The following is a 10,623-nucleotide window of genomic DNA, read 5'->3' as shown; positions in this document are numbered from 1 at the left end:
CAAGGGGGAGATCCTAAGCCCCAGGGTGGTAGAACAGGCAAGGTCCAACACCAGGACAACAGAGTGCCTCAGCACAGGCAGGACATCCAATAGTATTCCAAAGCAAAATCTCCTGGTGCTTCACAACAACTCCAGGATGTGCAATTCCAAGAGGCACAGCTCTAGACTGACAAACATCTTCCAGTGTGTTCATTCTTCGTTGCCGAAGAAGACCATGCCTTCAAAGAAATGATGACATGACTTGCACTTGACTTTGTTTTGAGTGAGGGAGGGCTGTCCAGGTCACCAGCTTCACTTCTCCTCCAGAGCCATCTGAACCCAGTGACCAGATATTCATCAAGATGACTGGAGATGACCCAGGATGAAGCAATTGGGGTTAAGTGACTTTGCCCAAGGTCACACAGCTAGTAAGTCAAGTGATCTTCCAGTAGTCAAACATTCAAATGCAAAGCTTGGACAGAAGCCATCCCCAATGGGTCAGACTCCCCACCCTCATCTCAAGACCTCCAGTGTTGCAGATACCAATTCACCACAAGGTAAGCTACCTGACCCCTACAGCCTCCAGGTGCCAGCACCTGAAGTCCCAGTACACAAAGTCAGTGGCCAGATCCTGGGCTTCCAGAATAAGAAGCTTAGGCTAGTGTCCCCTTTGCTCCAGCTAGAGAGCTCAACAGTTAAAGCCAGGAAATAGGCAAATGCCATGAGCAAATAGCAGAAACAGACAATGACCATAGATTCTTATTGTGGAGACAGGAAAGATCAAGGCACAAATTCAGAAGAGGACAACATTGGTAGAGCTGTGAACTGATGCAACCATTCTTGAGAGCAATTTGGAATTATGCACAAAGGGCTATAAAAATGTTCATACCCTTTGACTCAGCAATACCACTTGCAGGACTGTACCCCAAAGAGATCATAAAAATGGGGAAAGGACCCACATGTACAAAAATATTTATAACAGCTCTCTTTGTGATAACCAAGAACTGGAAACCAAGAGAATGTCCATCAATTGAGGAATGGCTGAACAAGTAGTGGTATATGGATGTAATTGTATACTGTTGTGCTATATGAAATCACAAACAGGTGGACATCAGAAAAACCTGGGAAGACTAATATGCTTATATGAACTGATGCTGAGTGAAGTGAGTAGAACCAGGAGAACATTATACACAGTAACAGCCACAGCGTGCCAGGACTGTTTATGATAAACTTAGCCCTTCACAGCAATGTAAGAACCTAATACATTTCTAAAGGATTCATGATGTAAAATGCCATCCACATCCAGAGAAAGAACTATGGAGTTGGAATGCAGAATGAAGCAGACTGTCTTCTATTTTGTTATGATTGGTTCTGTTTTGTTTTTTTTTCTCATGATTTCTCCCATTCATTTTAATTCTTTTATGCAACATAACTAATTTGAAAATGTGGCTAATAAGAAAGTATGTGTAGAGTCCATAAAAGGCTGCATGCTATCTTGGGGAGGGAGTGGGGAATGAGGAGGAGAAAACTTAAACTTATGGAAGTGATTGTTGAAAATTTAAAATACATAAATTAATAAATCTGAAAAATAAAGAAGAGGACAACATTGTTAATATCTGAATCCACATCTGAATCCTTAAAGGGGAATGTGAATGGGTCTTAACCCCAAAAAGTCTTTTTGGAAGATCTCAAGAAGGACTTTAAAAGTCAAATGAGGTAAGTGGAAGAAAAATTGGGGGAAAACGTGAGAGGTATGCAAGAGAGAGTCAATAGTTTGGAACAGGAAGTTTTAAAATTGATTGTAGAATAATTGTCCTTACAGAATACAATTAGCCAAATGGAAAAAATAGTACACTGATGAAAACAACTCCTTAAAATGTAAAATGGGCCAAATAGAAAAGGAGGCACAAAATCTAACAGAATAAAACAATGCATTAAAAATTAGAATTGGGCAAGTGGAAGCTAATGACTCTGAAATATCAGGAATCAGTTAAACAGAAACGCAAGGATGAAAAAATAAAAGAAAATGTAAACTATCTCAGTGGTAAAACAACTGACCTGGAAACTGATCCAGGAGAGACAATTTTAAAATTATTAGTCTACCTGAAAACTATGATGAAAAAAGAACCTAGACAGCATCGTTCAGGAAGTTATCAAGGAAAACTGCCCTGAGATCCTAGAACCAAAAGGCAAAATAGCCATTGAAAGAATTCACCAATCACTTCCTGAAAGAGATCCCAAATTAAAACCACCATGGAATATTGTAGTCAACTCCAAAATTGCCAGGTCAAAGAAAAAATACTGAAAGCCCCCAGATAATGTCATGAAACCACAGTTAGAAATACACAGGGCCTTATAGCTTCTACATTAAAAAATGGAAGGTCATTAATATGATATTCCACATGGCAAAGGAACTTGGATTACAACCAAGGACCAACTACCCAGTGAAACAGAGGATATGGACATTCAACAATATAGGGAAGTTCCAGACCTTCCTGAAGAAAAGACCAGAGCTCATTAGAAAATTGGATCTTAAAATACAAGACTCAAGGAAGGCATAAAAAGGTAAATAGGAAAGAGAAAGAGAAAAAACATGTTATTAATAAAGGCAAAATATTTTCATCCCTACAAGGGAAAATGACACTTGTATAAAAAATGAAAAGGGTGAATTCACCGCCAATGAAGAGGACATCAAAACAATAATTAGGACGTATTTGGTCCAACTGTATGCAAATAAATTGGATAATCTTAGTGAAATGAATGAATATTTAAAAATATATAAATTGCCCAGAATAACAGAAGAGGAAATAAGATACTTAAATAACCCCATTTCAGAAAAAGAAATTGAATAAGACATCAAAGAACTACCTAAGAAAGAACCTCCAGGGCCAAATGGATTTACAAGCAAATTCTATCAAACATTTACTGAACAACTACTTCTAATAATGTATAAACTATTTGGAAAAATAGACAAAGAAGCAGCCCTACCAAATTCTTTTTATGATACAAATATCATGCTGACATCTAAACCTGGGAGAGTCAAATCAGAGGAAGAAATTATAGACCAATTTCCTTTATGAATATAGGTGCAAAAATTTAAAATAAAACATTAGCAAAGAGATTACAGTAACTTCTCTCTAGGATAATACTTTATGATCAGGTAGGATTCATATCAGGAATGTAGGGCTGGTTTAATATTAGGAAAACCAGTAGCATAATTGACCATATCAATAACTAAACTAAGAGAAATAAGATTATTTCAATAGATGCAGAAAAAGCATTTGACAAAATACAAGACCCATTTCTATTAAAGACACTAGAGAGCATAGGAATAAATGGAGTCTTCCTTAAAATGATAGGTAGCATCTATCTAAAACCATCAGGAAGCATGAAGGGGATAAGTTAAAAGTATTTCCAATAAGATCAGTGGTGAAACAAGAATTTCCATTATCACCAGTTACACAATATTGTACTAGAAATTTTAGCTTTAGCAATAAGAGAAGACAAAGAGATTAAAGGAATTAGAATAGGCAAAAAAGAAACAAAGCTATTACTCTTTGCAGGTCATATGATGATATATATAGAGAATCAAGTAAAAATTACTTGAAATAGTGAACAACTTTGGCAAAGTGGCAGGATATAAAATAAGCCCACATAGGTCACTGACATTTCTATATATTACTAAGAAAGCCCAACAGCAAGAGATGGAAAGAGAAATTCAATTTAAGCTTACTGTAAATAATTTTCAATATTTGGGCATCCTCTTGCCAAAACAAATCCAGGAGCTATGTGAACACCATTACAATACATTTTTCACACTAATTAAGTCAGATGTAAACAACTGTAAAAATACCAGTTGCTCATTCTGTAGACCAAGTTAATATAATAAAAATGATAATTCTACATAAATTAAATTACTTATTCAGAGCCATACCAATAAAACTACCAAAAAGTATCTTACAGAGCTAGAAAAAATAATAACATTCATCTGGAAGAACAAAATGTCCAGAACATCAAGAGAGTTAAAAAAGTGGAAGGGAAGGTGGTCTAGCTGTACCAGATCTAAAATTGTATTATAAAGCAGCGATCAACAAACCTACTTGGTATTGTCTAAGAAATAAAGAGGTGGATCAATGGAATAGGTTAGGTATACATGACACAACAGTCAATGACTATAGTAATCTATGATTTCATAAATCCAAAGACACCAGCTTCTAAAGTTAAGAACTCATTATTTAACAAAAAGTGCTGGGAAAACTGGAAAACAGTGGAGCAGAATCTGGGCATAAACCAATATCTTATATCCTTTACCAAGATAAGGTTAAAATGGGTAAATGATTTAGACATGAAGGGTGACATCATAAGCAAACTAGGAGAGCCAGGAGTGGTTTGCCTATCAGATCTGTGGAGACAGGAAGAATTCATGACCAAACAAGAGTTAGAGAACATTATGAAATGCAAAATGGATGATTTTGATTACTTTAAATTGAAAAATTTTGGCACAAACAAAGCCATTACAACTAAGATTGTAAGGGACACAGAAAGCTAGGAAATAATTTTTAAAGCCTGTCTCTGATAAAGGCCTCATTTCTAAAATATACAGAATACTGCTTCAAATTTATAATCATCCAAGCCATTCCCCTATTAATAAATGGTCAAAGGATATGAACTGGCAGTTTTCAGAGGAACAAATTAAAGCTATCTATAGGCATATGAAAAAATGCTCTAAATTACTAATGATTAGATAAATGCAAATCAAAACAACTCTGAGGTACCACATCACAACTATCAGATTGGCTAACGTGACAAAACCAGAAAATGGCAAATGTTGGAGAAGGTGTGGGAAAATTGGAACACTAATGTATTATTGGTGGAGTTGTGAACTGATCCAACTATTCTGGAGAGGAATTTGGAATTGTACCCAAAGGACTATAAAACTGCATTGGCCCAGCAATACCACTTCTAGGTCTGTATCCTAAAGCAATCACAAAAACTGGAAAAGGATCCACATATACAAAAACATTAATAGTAGCTACTTTTGTGGTAGCCAAGAATTGGAAACTGAAGAGTTGTTGATAAATTGAGGAATGGCTGAACAAATTGCGGGATATGAATGTAATGGAATATTATTGTACTACATGAAATGACGAGCAGACAGACTTCAGAAAAATTAGGAAAGACTAACATGAACTGATGCTGAGTGAAAGGGGCAGAACCAGGAGAATATTGTACACAGTAACAGTCACATTGTGTGATAGACTGACTTTGACAGACTTAGCTCTTCTCAGTAATACAAGGATCTAAGACAACTCCAAAAAGACTCACAATGGAAAATGCTGTCCAAATCCAGAGAAATAATTTTGGAGTCTGAATGCAGATCTAAGCTCTCCTTTTTTGTTGTTGTTTTATTTTGTTTCTTCTTTCTTGTGGTTCCTCCCATTAGTTTTAATTCTTTTATACATAATGACTAATGTGAAAATATGTTTAATATCAATGTATAAATACAGCCCATATCAGATTGAACACCATCTTGGGGAGGGGGTAGGAGAAGGAGAGGGAGAAAATTTAAAACTTAAAATCTTATGGAAGTCAGTGTTGAAAACTAAAAATAAATTATATATAAGCATATATATACATATATATATCCATCTAAAGATTTGAATTGGACCTTGAAATTAGAGGTAGAATAGTTTCATAGGTAGACAGGCTGAGGAGGTGGGGAAACTGAATAACAAATGGCAGGAATCACAGGGAACACTTGAACTGTATTTGTTGAATGAGTCAGATCAATTTGACAGAACCAGGATGTGTTGATCTAAAGTATTAGTGTAGATGAATTTGGAAAGGTTGGGAGGTTGGGACATGATTGTAGAGGTCATAAATGTGCCTGAATAAGCAGTTAGGACTTTAGTATGTAGATAGAATATGAGGGATCCATTTGAGGTCTTCTGAGCAAATAAACTGGTGCTTCAGTAACATAATCTAGGAACAATGTGAAAGAAATTATTCAGAAAGGGTAAATTATCAAGACTAATAAGGATGCTACTGCACTGCTATATATGTAAAAGCTTGCACCTGGATTTTTGTGGTGACAACAGAATGGAAAGAAAGAGCAAAAGATTTAAGATGTACAAGAAAGAGTAGGACTTGGTAACTCATTTGATATTGGGGCTCATGGAAACGCAACTGTAAATAGATTCTTATGAAGTAGGAAATATTCCTACTCCCTTTTTTCTTTTCTTCTTACACTCTTTCTAATGCCCAGTAAAACGTGATTAGGAAAATGCCATGCTTTATACAAGAGAAACCAATGAACTTCACCACTGTGGGACCAGGAGAAAGTTGACCATTGTAGAGAACAGACACAGTCAGTGACCTTACAAAAAAGTCTCTCCCTGAAAGGTACAATGCCAAAAACAATCACCACACTGAAAAAAAAATGTAATGATTTCTAAAAATGTTGTTTCCAAATGAGTTCTATAGTCAATGAACCATTTAATTCAATTTTCATGTTCAGTTTTCCCTAAACTGAAGCCACACAGGCTGCTGATGGCTCAATGAATAGGGCCTGGAGTCAATCAGGAAAACCTGAGTTCAAATTCAGCCTCAGACATATTTTAGCTCGGTCATCCTGGTTAAGTCACTTAACCTCTATTTGACTGATGAAAGGATGCACTGAAACCAATGAGAAGAAAATACCAGATCACTCCAGTATCTTTGCCAAGAAAACTGAATGGACAGCTTAGTTCCATGGGCTCATGAAGAGTCAGACACAACTGTGCAACAACAAAAAATGAAGCCTACTCCCTTTTGTCTTATCTGTTCTGGAAATGTGAATCTTAGTATATTCTGTTCAATGAGTATTATGTACCTAATTAAAGCTCATATTTATAAAATACCTTAAGGTTTGCATAGAATGTTGCATATATGATGTCTTTTGAGACTCAGAAAAACATCTCTTCTACAAACTACAGGTATTTGTCACCCCATTTAAAAAAAAAGGTTCAAAGAAATTAAGTAATTTCCCCTTCATTACACAGTTAAGTGTAACCCAGGTCTCCTTGGTCACTATCATCTGTGTTATGCTACCTCTGTAATTAAAGTTATGAAATTGCTATGAAATCGACTTTTAGAGATGAAAAGGACTTCAGAAATTTTCTTGCCCAAATTCCTTTATTTTTTAGATGAATATGGAGATGAGAATGGTGAAATAATTTGCCCCAAGTTACATAGAGAGCAAGTAGCAAGGGAAGGAAAATGAATTGGTTCATTTGTGATAAGAAGTTCTCTGTTCAAATGTCAGCTAAGACATTTACTGTTGTACGATCTTGGACAACTCCCTTATCCTTTTAGTAATATGACAAGGTTCAGGTCCTATCTAAGGCTTGGATGAGCACAGGGGTTGCATGGTGGAAAGGGCAGAACTCAGAACTCATAATCAATGACATTCTTCATGCTTTATAAAGTTTGGAAGTACATATTATGCTAAACTAGAGTATATTATGGAGCTAATTTTTTGGGAAAAAATAAAAACCTTAAAAATTCTTTCCATTGCATAAGATAGGGATTTGAGTTTAGTCAGTCTAGAGGGATGTCTTGACTAAGCACAACATTGAAAGCAACACTTGAAGTCCCAAGTAATCTCTTTCCCTCAGAATACCTCTGTGTTTCCTGCTCACAGCAAAGATAAGAACACAAAATCTAAATCTTGTTCTGAATAATTTTATTGGTGGCCAGAAGCATTGGGGCCTAACTTAGAAAGGAACTTCCTAAAAGTTAATGCCTTGATGGCTCCAAATGAGTGTAAATAGCAATTGTTTCAGTTTTGGCCAAAAGCTCTGAGAGTCTTCCCCTCCCAGATTTCCCTTTCTTCTCCTTCTCCTCTTTCTCCTTCTTCCCCTTCTCTTTCTTCTTCTTTTTCTACTCCTCCTCCTCCTCCTTCTTCTCCTTCTTTAAAAGAGGTTGTTTTTTGTCTCATTTGCTAAATAACTAGTTTAATCACACAGTGGGTGTTGCTTCAAACAAACTGAAGCCTGAAAAAGATCTTAGCTTAGAAAGGGCAAAGCCTCCTACTGTATCTGAGGTCATCTCTAGTCTTCCTGATCTATATCTCAGCACTGGGCCCTGATGACTCTAGAGGAGAAAGTGAGGCTGGTGATTTTGCACAGCCCTCCCTCACTTAAATCCAATTCACTTGCAAGCCATGGCATCAATTCATGATATCATGGTTCTCTTAGACAATGAAGGACAAGCAACAACCTGTGATTAGTCAGCTGCCCCTATGGGGACTCCACTGCCCAGCTCAAGTTGAGTTGCACATCTCCTTCCCTTCTCTTTCCTTCTCTGTGTATGTCTCTGTGACTAACTAAACTGAACATTGCCATCTTCATAGTAATGGACCTGAATCTTTAGCACTCCAATCCCCTCTGCTGCAAGTGGTGTGATGACACACTTCCACTCTGATCTCCAGGGAAATTTCAGTTTTTATAGTGAAATCGGTGGCTCTCAATATGGGCAGTAACATCTTCTACACATCTATAATTTTATCATAAATAATATAGAAGCCATTGGAATAATAATCTTTCACACAGGTCCTTAATACATTGTCACAAGATTCCCTCTTTGACTTCAGAGCTCCATCTATTTCCTCAAATTAGAGGTCACTTGCTTCTTTCAATAAATGATAAAACTTAAAGGAAACTTTATTTCTTGGATCTAAAAATCTGCCACTGCCTAGGTCACCATGCTGTGTAATTAAGACCTGATCACCATATCCTTCCATTTTAACTGAAGTGAACTGATCCATATTATATTGGGTGAATGCATGAGCTGCCCCTTTCCGGAGAAGATTTTCATTGTTAAATAGTAACTGGACATCATTAAACACTTCATTAAATTATCCTGGCAGATCATGAGGGATGAGCTTGGCAGCTATCCATGCCTTCTCCTCTTCCTACACCCCATCCTTGAAGTTGCCCCCCCAGGTTGCTCTGTGAAAGAGATTTTCAAAGGACTAGGTGAAGGGGAAGAGAGGAACAGGGAATATGCTTAACTGACAGGGGAAAAAAGAGAATGAAATGACTAGATAAAAGCAGGAAAATAAAGCAGTTTCTCATGATGTTGGGGAAATGGGTTCAGGAACCACCACCAAAAGACAAAGACACAAATCGTACTCTAAAAAAAGGTACAAGAAGTACTCTATCTACCTAGCTTGCCTATTAAAAATAATTGCAAGCAAAACAGATCATATGCTTCTCCACTATCAGTGAGAGTTGTATTTTGACCAAACAAGACATAGCGTCAATTGCAAAATATAAATTAGAATAACTTTGCTTATATGAAACTAAAAAGCAACTTCACATCCAAAATTAAAGCAACTGAGAGAGGAAGGGCAAAAAGCTCAGTACCAAATTTCTCTAATGGGTCTTTCATATCCAAGATGTAAATAATGTATGGCTAAAATATGTATAATGTATATGCGTATACATAACTTGTGTGTATGTGTTCTCAAAGGATATGAACAGAGTTTTCCAATGAAGAATTGATAAGTATTCATGAGGACATAAAAGAACACTCCAAATTAATAATAAGAAAAATAAAAATCAAAACAGCCTTAAGGTTTTACCTCATATCCTACACTTTTGAAAGATGACCCCAAAATGACAATATTGGGGATCATGTAGGAAGATAGATACACAGATACACTGTTGGTGGAGCTAAGAATTGGTATGCAAATATAGTGATGAAAATGTCCATATTTGTTAAACCAGGGATTCTACTACTGGAGCTTATAACTCAAGAAGCTACTGATAAAAAAAGTCTCCATATACACTAAAATGTTTATGGCACACTTTTTGTGATAGTAAACAACTGGAAACAAAGCAGATGCCCACTGATTGCTGGAATGGTAAACAAAACATGGTACTTAATGTAATAAATGATTACTGTGCTATAAGAAATAATGCTATGAATATAGAGATACATGGGAAGATCTACATGAATTGATGTATATTTAAGGAAGCAAAGTCAAGAAAATGATATGCACAATTATTCTAGCACATAAATGGATAGAATAATCACACTTATACACAAAGCTCAAAATGGAATGTAACAGTTATCAAGATAAAGTATGGCTCTCTAATGAATAGAAAAAAGGGAACACTGCAAACCTATCTCTTCATGGAGGTGGGAAGTTCACAATAGTTACCCACTGCACATATTTTCAAATTTCTTCAATGTATTAATTAGTTGGGGTATTTCTCTTCTTTTCCTATCATTAAAAATACTATTTGTTAAATGCGATGATTCTCTGGAATGGGTAGGAAGAAGGACAAAGGAGATAACTATGATGATTCAAAAAAAATTTCAGCAGAAGTTACAAATAAAAATTTATTTTAAAAATCCTTCTATTCCCCTACAGTACTAGTTCTCTTCTTACCTCTGGTATCTTTTCACTAGGAATTAGGCATTTGTATCTGTCTGCTTTTTTCCATTTAAAAAATGGGATAGTATCCTTTTTGAATTTTTTTCATATTTATAGAAATTATTCGAAAACATTTTGGTGTAGTGGAAAGAGCATTGGACCAAGAGTCAAAGACTTTTGCTCTCATTCAGCATGCCAGTAACTAGCTGTATGACCTTGAG

The 10,623-nt window shown here is 36.0% G+C and overlaps 1 protein-coding gene and 1 pseudogene across 1 annotated transcript in view; both read right to left on the bottom strand.

Annotated features, from left to right (window-relative positions):
- MYCT1 (MYC target 1) overlaps positions 1–10,623 on the bottom strand; it is an 83,504-nt gene that overhangs the window by 46,262 nt on the left and 26,619 nt on the right. The window lies entirely within an intron of this gene.
- LOC140530425 (F-actin-capping protein subunit alpha-1-like) lies at positions 8,246–9,609 on the bottom strand (annotated as a pseudogene).

The sequence above is a fragment of the Notamacropus eugenii genome, chromosome 2, assembly GCF_028372415.1.
Source record: "Notamacropus eugenii isolate mMacEug1 chromosome 2, mMacEug1.pri_v2, whole genome shotgun sequence".
Lineage (NCBI taxonomy): Eukaryota > Metazoa > Chordata > Mammalia > Diprotodontia > Macropodidae > Notamacropus > Notamacropus eugenii.
This window is presented reverse-complemented; position numbering and strand designations above follow the sequence as displayed.